This window comes from Drosophila navojoa, chromosome 2 (genome assembly GCF_054131105.1).
Source record: "Drosophila navojoa isolate 15081-1374.11 chromosome 2, UAZ_NAV_1.0, whole genome shotgun sequence".
Lineage (NCBI taxonomy): Eukaryota > Metazoa > Arthropoda > Insecta > Diptera > Drosophilidae > Drosophila > Drosophila navojoa.
In genome coordinates, this window is record NC_142890.1 from 30,744,902 (window position 1) to 30,753,726 (window position 8,825).

General features: G+C 37.5%; 2 long non-coding RNA genes across 2 annotated transcripts in view; both read left to right on the forward strand.

The window, feature by feature from the left end:
- Window positions 1-8,825, forward strand: part of LOC149092461 (uncharacterized) — a 46,985-nt gene that overhangs the window by 34,215 nt on the left and 3,945 nt on the right. The gene's annotated exons all lie outside the window — the stretch shown is intronic.
- Window positions 5,725-6,113, forward strand: LOC149092462 (uncharacterized). Its single transcript, XR_016197673.1, has 2 exons — window positions 5,725-5,872; window positions 5,936-6,113. It is a non-coding gene; the product is annotated as an uncharacterized LOC149092462 (long non-coding RNA).

Consider the following 8,825-nt stretch of genomic DNA (forward strand, 5'->3'; position numbering starts at 1 on the left):
GATCTCAGATGATATAAGAGCTAGAGAGCTGAAATTTTTTGTGCATACTCGTGTATACCATACGCAGTTCGAGTTTGCTTTATTTTTTCGGTTACTCATCCGATAACCTTTTTATCGAGAATAATCGAAAAATTGATTTTGTTTTTTGAGCTTCATTAGAATACTATTAGACGTGGAGACTTCAGATTTACTTTGTATATACATATGATGAAAACATTTTGTAATCAACAGATTTTGGATACCTCGCCCCTTTCGCCCCCAATATGTAAAAACGTATTTCAAACACTAGAGACTTGTGCTTTGAAATGTACACACATTTTAACCATATGATGACAAAAGAAATTATTCAACAAATAAATTACCATAATATTGCCACACTGCAGCGCAGCCCAAGCGCAGTCGCTGCTTACTGTTATTTTATTATTTATTTATATATTATTATTTATCTTATATGCTCTTTTAAATATTTTGGCCAAAAGTATAATATGATATGTATAATATTAAGAAAAAATAGAATAATAGAAAATATTTTAAGCGAAATAATTTTCCAACGTACTGCTTCTACTGATTGGTAATGAATGTGAAAATAAGAAATGAAATCCGAAAAAAAGAAAACATGGAATCTATGAATAGTTATAAAAATATATAATATTTTTATAGTTCAACCATTGTATTTAATCCTTGTGTTTGTAATACATATTTAATATCATTATTAACATAAAAAGAATTTACATGCTGCCAAATATCTGTTTGGTAAATGTGTAACGTATTTGCATGTGTGTGCGTGTGTAGGTTTTAGCTATAACATTAACACCAGAACAACCATTGCGCATAAATTTTACATAATAAGCATGTTGGAAACATCATGAATATAAACCAAATAGCAAATGTGTTAGGCCTGGATAGGATATGTAAGTGTGTCTGGATGGGTGCGAGTGTGTGTGTGTGTGCGTATCATAGGCCGTACATAGCAAATGTATGTATGTCATAAACATATAAAATAAGAAGACTCTAGTCGAGACTGCTCGACTAGGAGATACCCTGAACCCTCCAAGCTGATATTCTTATCATTCTGCACTACTTTTATGGACGCACACTGCGCTGCAGTGTGGGCAATAGTATGAGAATTTACTTGGTGAATAACTTCTTTTGTAGACATACGATCTTAATGAAAATTTCAGGGCGTAATTATAAATGTGTGTACATTCCAAAGCACAAGTTTCTAGTACTTTTTACAAATTGGGGGCGAAACGAGCGAGGTATCCAAAATCTGTTGATTACAAAATTGTAATGGTCAAAGAATAAAGGTACTGACAATAAATAATTGCAGTGCATATCATTCGCGACAAGTTTGTCGCCTGCACTGCAATACCAGCTGATCTTGCAAAAGCTCACATTGCGAGAGCAAGCTTTTGCAAGAACCTTTAAAGCTTGGGACACAGCTGGTAAATTGCACCCATCTTCGCTTCTGACTTTCCAAGAAGAGGAAGAGCGCAAACTGGAATGTGCAGGTATATAAAGAGCCACATGGGTCAAATAGTTCTTTTTCCGGTATCACGAGATCAGCAGGTCAAAATTAGATTGTGCTGAAAAATTTAAAAGTATACTCTTATATAATTAAACCAAAAAAAAAATTTTTTTTTTGTTTGACAAAATAAAACCCACGCATACAAAGATTAAAAGTGCAAGCGATCGCGTTTGTTTTTATACCCTGAACCCATTGAAAATGGGAAATCAGGGTATAATGGTTTTGTTAAAAGTATGTAACAGGCAGAAGGAGGCGTGGCAGACCCCACAAAGTATATATATTCTTGATCAGGACGACAAGCTGAGTCGATTTGGCCCTGTCCGTCTGTCTGTCCGTCCGTCCGTCCGTCCGTCCGTCCGTCCGTCCGTCCGTCCGTCCGTATGTATGAACGCGTCGATTTCAGAAGATATAAGAGCTAGAGACTTCAACTTTTTTTTAAAATGTCCGTATATATCACGCGCAGATCGAGTTTATCACTAAAAAACGATAACTCATTCCGATATTTTTTTATCGATAAAAAACCTTATCGAAGATCACTTAAATAATTATATCTCCTACATCTTTCAAGCTAGAGTCACCAAATTTAAAATGTATATTAAGATGAATTTTATACAATTTCGGTTTTTGTTAAAATTTACCCCCCACCCCTAAATCCACCCCCTCACCCTCATCTTTGTAAAAGTCGTATATCAAATACTAGAGACTTGTGCTTCGGTATACACATACATTTTAACATTATGAATACGTTCTGAAAGTTTCATTACGATCGTACGTCTAGAAATTAAATTATTCAACAAATAAGTTCTCCTAATATTGCCAACACTGCAGCGCAACCAAAGCGCAATCGCCTGTATATGTGAGTGTGTGTGTATGCGTCTGTTTGTTTGCATGTGTATGTGTGTACGTGTGTTTGTTTGTATGCGTGTGTGTGTGCGTGTGTGTTTGCTAATTATTTTTGAAATATCAGTTGCTTGTAGGGTTCAGGGGATCTCGTAGTCGAGCAGTCTCGACTAGAGCTTTCTTACTTGTTATACCCTGAACCCATTGAAAATGGGAAATCAGGGTATAATGGTTTTGTTGAAATGTATGTAACTGGCAGAAGGAGGCGTGGCAGACCCCACAAAGTATATATATTCTTGATCAGCACGACGAGCTGAGTCGATTTGGCCCTGTCCGTCTGTCTGTCTGTCCGTCCGTCCGTCCGTCCGTCCGTCCGTCCGTCTGTCCGTATGTATGAACGCGTCGATCTCAGAAGATATAAGAGCTAGAGACTTCAACTTTTTTTTTAAATGTTCGTATATATCGCGCGCATATCAAGTTTATCACTAAAAAACGATAACTCATTCCGATAATTTTTTAACGATAAAAAAACTTATCGAAGATCACTAAAAAAATTATATCTCCTACATCTTTCAAGCTATAGTCTCCAAATTTAAAATGTATATAAAGATGTATTTTATACAATTTCGGGTTTTGTTAAAATTTACCCCACATCCCTAAATCCACCCCCTCACCCTCATCTTTGTAAAAGTCGTATATCAAATACTAGAGACTTGTCCTTCGGTATACACATACATTTTAATTATGATTACGTTCTGAAAGTTTCATTACGATCGTACGTCTAGAAATTAAATTATTCAACAAATAAGTTGTCATTATATTGCCAACACTGCAGCGCAACCCAAGCGCAATCGCCTGTATATGTGAGTGTGTGTATATGCGTGTGTTTGTTTGTATGCGTGTGTGTGCGTGTGTTTGTTTGTATGCGTGTGTGTGCGTGTGTTTGTTTGTATGCGTGTGTGTGTGTGTGTGCGTGTGTGTTTGCTAATTATTATTGAAATATCAGTTGTAGGGTTCAGGGGATCTCGTAGTCGAGCTGTCTCGACTAGAGCTTTCTTACTTGTTTTGCATTAGATTTAATTGCATTGGCAGCGCGCAGATGCCGGTCTCAAAATATATGTTACACATATATACATTTATACATATATATATATACATATATATCAGTGGACTTTTGTCCATTTTTTCCTCTTATTAGATACCCTAACTTCACACCAGCAAGGGGCTCCGTGAAGAGCGGAGGTTAGGGTACGAAAAGCCGGCAGAGCAGCATAACGCCTAAGCGACGGGGGAGAGGAAGGGCAGCATCAAAAGAAAATAACCGAGAAAAAAAAACAACAAAATAAAAGAAACTTTAGTGCGTAAAAGAAAATATCTGAAAACGTGAAAACCATATACTAATGACATAGAAATTTTAAAATATAGTAGTATTTGCATAGAAAAGAAAAACTGCGAAACATAAAGAAAAGAACTAAAACAAGTAAGAAAGCTCTAGTCGAGACTGCTCGACTACGGGATCCCCTGAACCCTTCGAGCAACTGAGCACACACACACGCATACAAACAAACACACACACACACACACACACACACACACACACACGCATATACAGGCGATTGCGTTTGGGTTGCGCTGCATTGTTGGCGATATTATGAGAACTTATTTCTGGAATAATTTAAATTCTAGACGTACGATCGTAATTAAACTTTCAGAACGTAATCATAATGTATAAACGTATGTGTATACCGAAGCTCAAGTCTCTAGTATTTGATATACGACTTCTCCAAAGATGAGGATGAGGGGGTGGATATAGAGGCGGGGGGTAAATTTTAACAAAAACCGAAATTGTATTAAATACGTCTTAATATATATTTAAAATTTGGACACTCTAGCTATAATGATGTAGGAGATATAATTTATTAACTGACATTCGGTAAGGTTTTTTATCGATAAAAAAATATCGGAATAAGTTATCGTTTTTTAGTGATAAACTCGATATGCGCGTGATATATACGGACATTTTAAAAAAAAGTTGAAGTCTCTAGCTCATATATCTTCTGAGATCGACGCGTTCATACATACGGACAGACGGACGGACAGACAGACAGACGGACAGGGCCAAATTGACTCAGCTCGTCGCCCTGATCAAGAATATATATACTTTGTGGGGTCTGCCACGCCTCCTTCTGCCTGTTACATACTTTTAACAAAACCATTATACCCTGATTTCCCATTTTCAATGGGTTCAGGGTATAACAAGTAAGAAAGCTCTAGTCGAGACTGCTCGACTACGAGATCCCCTGAACCCTTCGAGCAACTGATATTTCAATAATAATTCACACATACACACGCACACACACACGCATACAAACAAACACACGCACACACACACGCATATACAGGCGATTGCGCTTAGGTTGCGCTGCAGTGTTGGCAATATTATGAGAACTTATTTGTTGAATAATTTAATTTCTAGACGTACGATCGTAATGAAACTTTCAGAACGTAATCATGATGTATGATGTATGTGTATACCGAAGCACAAGTCTCTAGTATTTGATATACGACTTTTACAAAGATGAGGGTGAGGGGGTGGATTTAGGGGTGGGGGGTAAATTTTAACAAAAATCGAAATTGTATAAAATACATCTTTATATACATTTTAAATTTGGAGACTCTAGCTTGAAAGATGTAGGAGATATCATTTTTTAAGTGATCTTCGATAAGGTTTTTTATCGATAAAAAAGTATCGGAATGAGTTATCGTTTTTTAGTGATAAACTCGATATGCGCGCGATATATACGGACATTTTAAAAAAAAATTGAGGTCTCTAGCTCTTATATCTTCTGAGATCGACGCGTTCATACATACGGACAGACGGACGGACGGACGGACGGACGGACGGACAGACAGACAGACGGACAGGGCCAAATCGACTCAGCTCGTTGTGCGGATCAAGAATATATACACTTTGTGGGGTCTGCCACGCCTCCTTCTGCCTGTTACATACATTTCAACAAAACCATTATACCCTGATTTCCCATTTTCAATGGGTTCAGGGTATAAAACCCGATATTACAATCATTTTAGGATTATATAACAACCAGCACATGGGCGCACGAACACTATGCTTCTTGTACAAAGTGCCTGCATGCACACAGCTCTAAAAGTATTTAAATTATATTTAAGAGACTAAGCTATTGTCAATTTTAGATTTTATCGATAAAAAAGGAAATCTGTTTTAACATTCAAATTAGCAAAATGAGATTTCTGATTTATATGAATATTGCTATTATTTTCTGGAAGTACAGTAAATGTGGTGCTCCACATGTTTCGGCAGTGTCAGGCCGTGTCAAGCAAATTTATTTTGTGAAATCGATACAATATCGATAAGTGTAGCAATTTCGATTCGTTGCAGTCATGCTTTAAAAAAGGTATAAAATGGAAGGCCCAAGCCCGAATGATATCTTCGTTTTAAAGAAAACTACAATCAACATGAAACTGGTAAAGCAGAAAACTTGTTTACTCACTTAAAAGTATTCTTATATTGGTGTCTCTTATTCACAGATTCTGCTCACTGCTGTGCTAGCTGTTTTGGCATCGGGCTGCTATGCTTTTGTTACTGGCCCTGGTGGCCCTTTTCCTAGGCAAGATCTACCACCACCAACACCATATAAATAAAATCTAGAACTGGTTTTCGAAATATAATGTATATTCAAATATACAAATCATAATACAGAAACAACTTTTGAACTGGTCATATTATTTACTGTGGGTACTCACACTGGTTTTAAAAATTAGTTTTTAATTTGTCCAGCTTGAAACCGTAAGACTTTTTTTTAAGAATAGCCGATTCTGATCCTGAACTCATTTTAAAACTCCTATTCTCTTATTTAAGACGATTCATTTTTTCAATTCACCCTAACAGAATTATATGTATGTCTTTGTTATGACCATGGGGTTTGTAAAAAATTAGTGGTCAACTTAAACTATACATCACGTGACCATTGGTCACCATTGGTCTGTTGGGTTGATCCAACAGAGATTTAAACAAGCAAGAGAACTCTAGTCAACAGTACTCGACCAGATACTACCGAACCGAATTGATAACAAGTAAGAAAGCTCTAGTCGAGACTGCTAGTCGGCCACATTAACGAAATCCTCTGAAACCTTCGAAGAATTGTTATTTTAGAATAATTCTTCGCGTCCTTCTGACGCACAGAAAAACATAAACACGCATTGGAAATTTACTATGGAAACTTAATGGCTAAATAATGAAACCTTCAGGTCATGATAATAATCAGGTATTTCGGGAATAGCTCTCGTTTTTTAAAGAAACACTCGATATGCGCGTGGTATATCCTGAACCCATTGAAAATGGGAAATCAGGATATAATGGTTTTGTTAAAAGTATGTAACAGGCTGAAGGAATCATCGCAGACCCCATACAGTATATATATTCTTGATCAGCACGACAAACTGAGTCGATATAGCCCTGTCCGTCTGTCTATCCGTCCGTCCGTCCGCCCAGATCTCAGAAGTTATAAGAGCTAGAGACTTGAACTTTTTTTGAATGACCGTATATACAGCGTGGATATCGAGTTTATCTCTAAAAATCGATAACCCATTCCGTTATTTTTCTATCGATGAAGGACTTTATTGAAAATCAGTGAAATATTTATATCTCCTATATCTTTAAAGTTAGACTCTCCAAACTTTACATATATAGTTAGATGCATCTTATACAATTTCGATTTTTGTTAAAATTAAAACCCCATCTCTATATCCACCCCCACCCTCACCTTTGCAAAAGGCGTATTTCAAGTACTAGAGATTTGTGCTTTTTAATGTAGACACATTTTCAAATGATTAAGATTGTACGTCTAGAAATTAAATTATTCAGCAAGTAAATTCTCATAATATTGCCCACACTGCAGAGCAGCCCAAGCGCAGTCGCTGCATGCTGCGAAGTTAGCAGATCGCGCAGAATGATTAGAATATCAGCTTGGAGGGTTCAGGGTATCTCTTAGTCGAGCAGTTTCGACTAGAGCCTTTTTAATTCTTTTGTCCTCATCTTCCTCTCATAGGTTTAAATCTTAGATGAATTTTAAAAATTTGTAAAATAAGTTGAACTTAATATTACACTTCCATTTAATGGCACTGAGCATAGGTCTTTATTGATTTTACTCACTCTATCACTTCCAGAAAAACTGTGACAAAAGACAAGACCCTTCCACTCTCTTATCAGTACATTAATATTAAATCAAGCGTAATCGGAATTCATGTTTGCATGTGCTCTTTAATTGAAGACAAATGAAAATAATTAAAAGAGTTTTGGTCGCGTGCAGCCGACTGGATAATAAATTATTATTAGTATTTATGAAACTGGTAAATCAGCTATTCATTAATGAATCTTTTTGTTGAAAACCCCATCACAGAAAAAAGTCTATATACTTCAATCCAATTTGTGAGCTTTTACAAATATAACAAGTAAAAAGGCTCTAGTCGAGACTGCTCGACTAGAAGATACCCAGAACGCTCCATTCTGCACTTCTTTTATGTACACACACATACACATGCATCCACACGCATGCATAAGCCCGCGCTCTGCTAACTGCGCAGTAAGCAGCAACTGAGCTTGGGCTGCGCTGCAGTGTGGGCAATAGCACTGACCAGACAACACATAGATGAGACATGTAGAACAAATTTTTCTACAGCTCGAAACTGTTAAGTTGGTCGACTCTGCACTTTGACGTGATCAGGTGAACTTGAACCTTGCCGTCCGCTGAAACTGTGCGTGCGTAAATGCAGCATCCGTATGCACGTATTGAGGCGTCACAAAATCCATGCAACTGCAACTCCTTGGTGTTCGGCTGCACACAGAATCGAGGTATTGTCAGCGACTCCAGTGAAGTCAGTGATGCAGCAAACGATTTCCAAGCTAGGTAAAGTGTTTGCGGCACACTCTCATCCCATTGCAATTTGAGTATCCACAGCTCCTGTAGGATGATCTTTGCTGCCACAATGACTGGCGCTACCAATCCCAATGGATCAAAAAGTGAAGATGCCACAGATAAAATTGTCCTCTTGGTGATTGCATCAATGGAGCATTTGGGTCGAAAGGCAAATAGCAACACGTCCAGACGTTGATTCCAAGCTAAGCCCAATGTGCTTGTAACTGAGCCATCTTCTAGATTCAAATCTTTGATCGTGCCCACAAGGAAAGTCATCTACGTAGAATGATGAATTTATAGCTTGTGATCCCAATTTGTGAGTTTGCATGTGTAGATCCGCCAAATATTTCATACTGCGCATGGCGAGATATGGTGCTGTGGCAGTACCGTATGTGACTGTGTTTAGTGCATATGTCCGTAGTGGTTTGTCTGCTGACTCTCTCCAAAGAATGTATTGGAACTTGCGGTCGCTATAGTCCACCAATACTTGCCTGAACATTTTC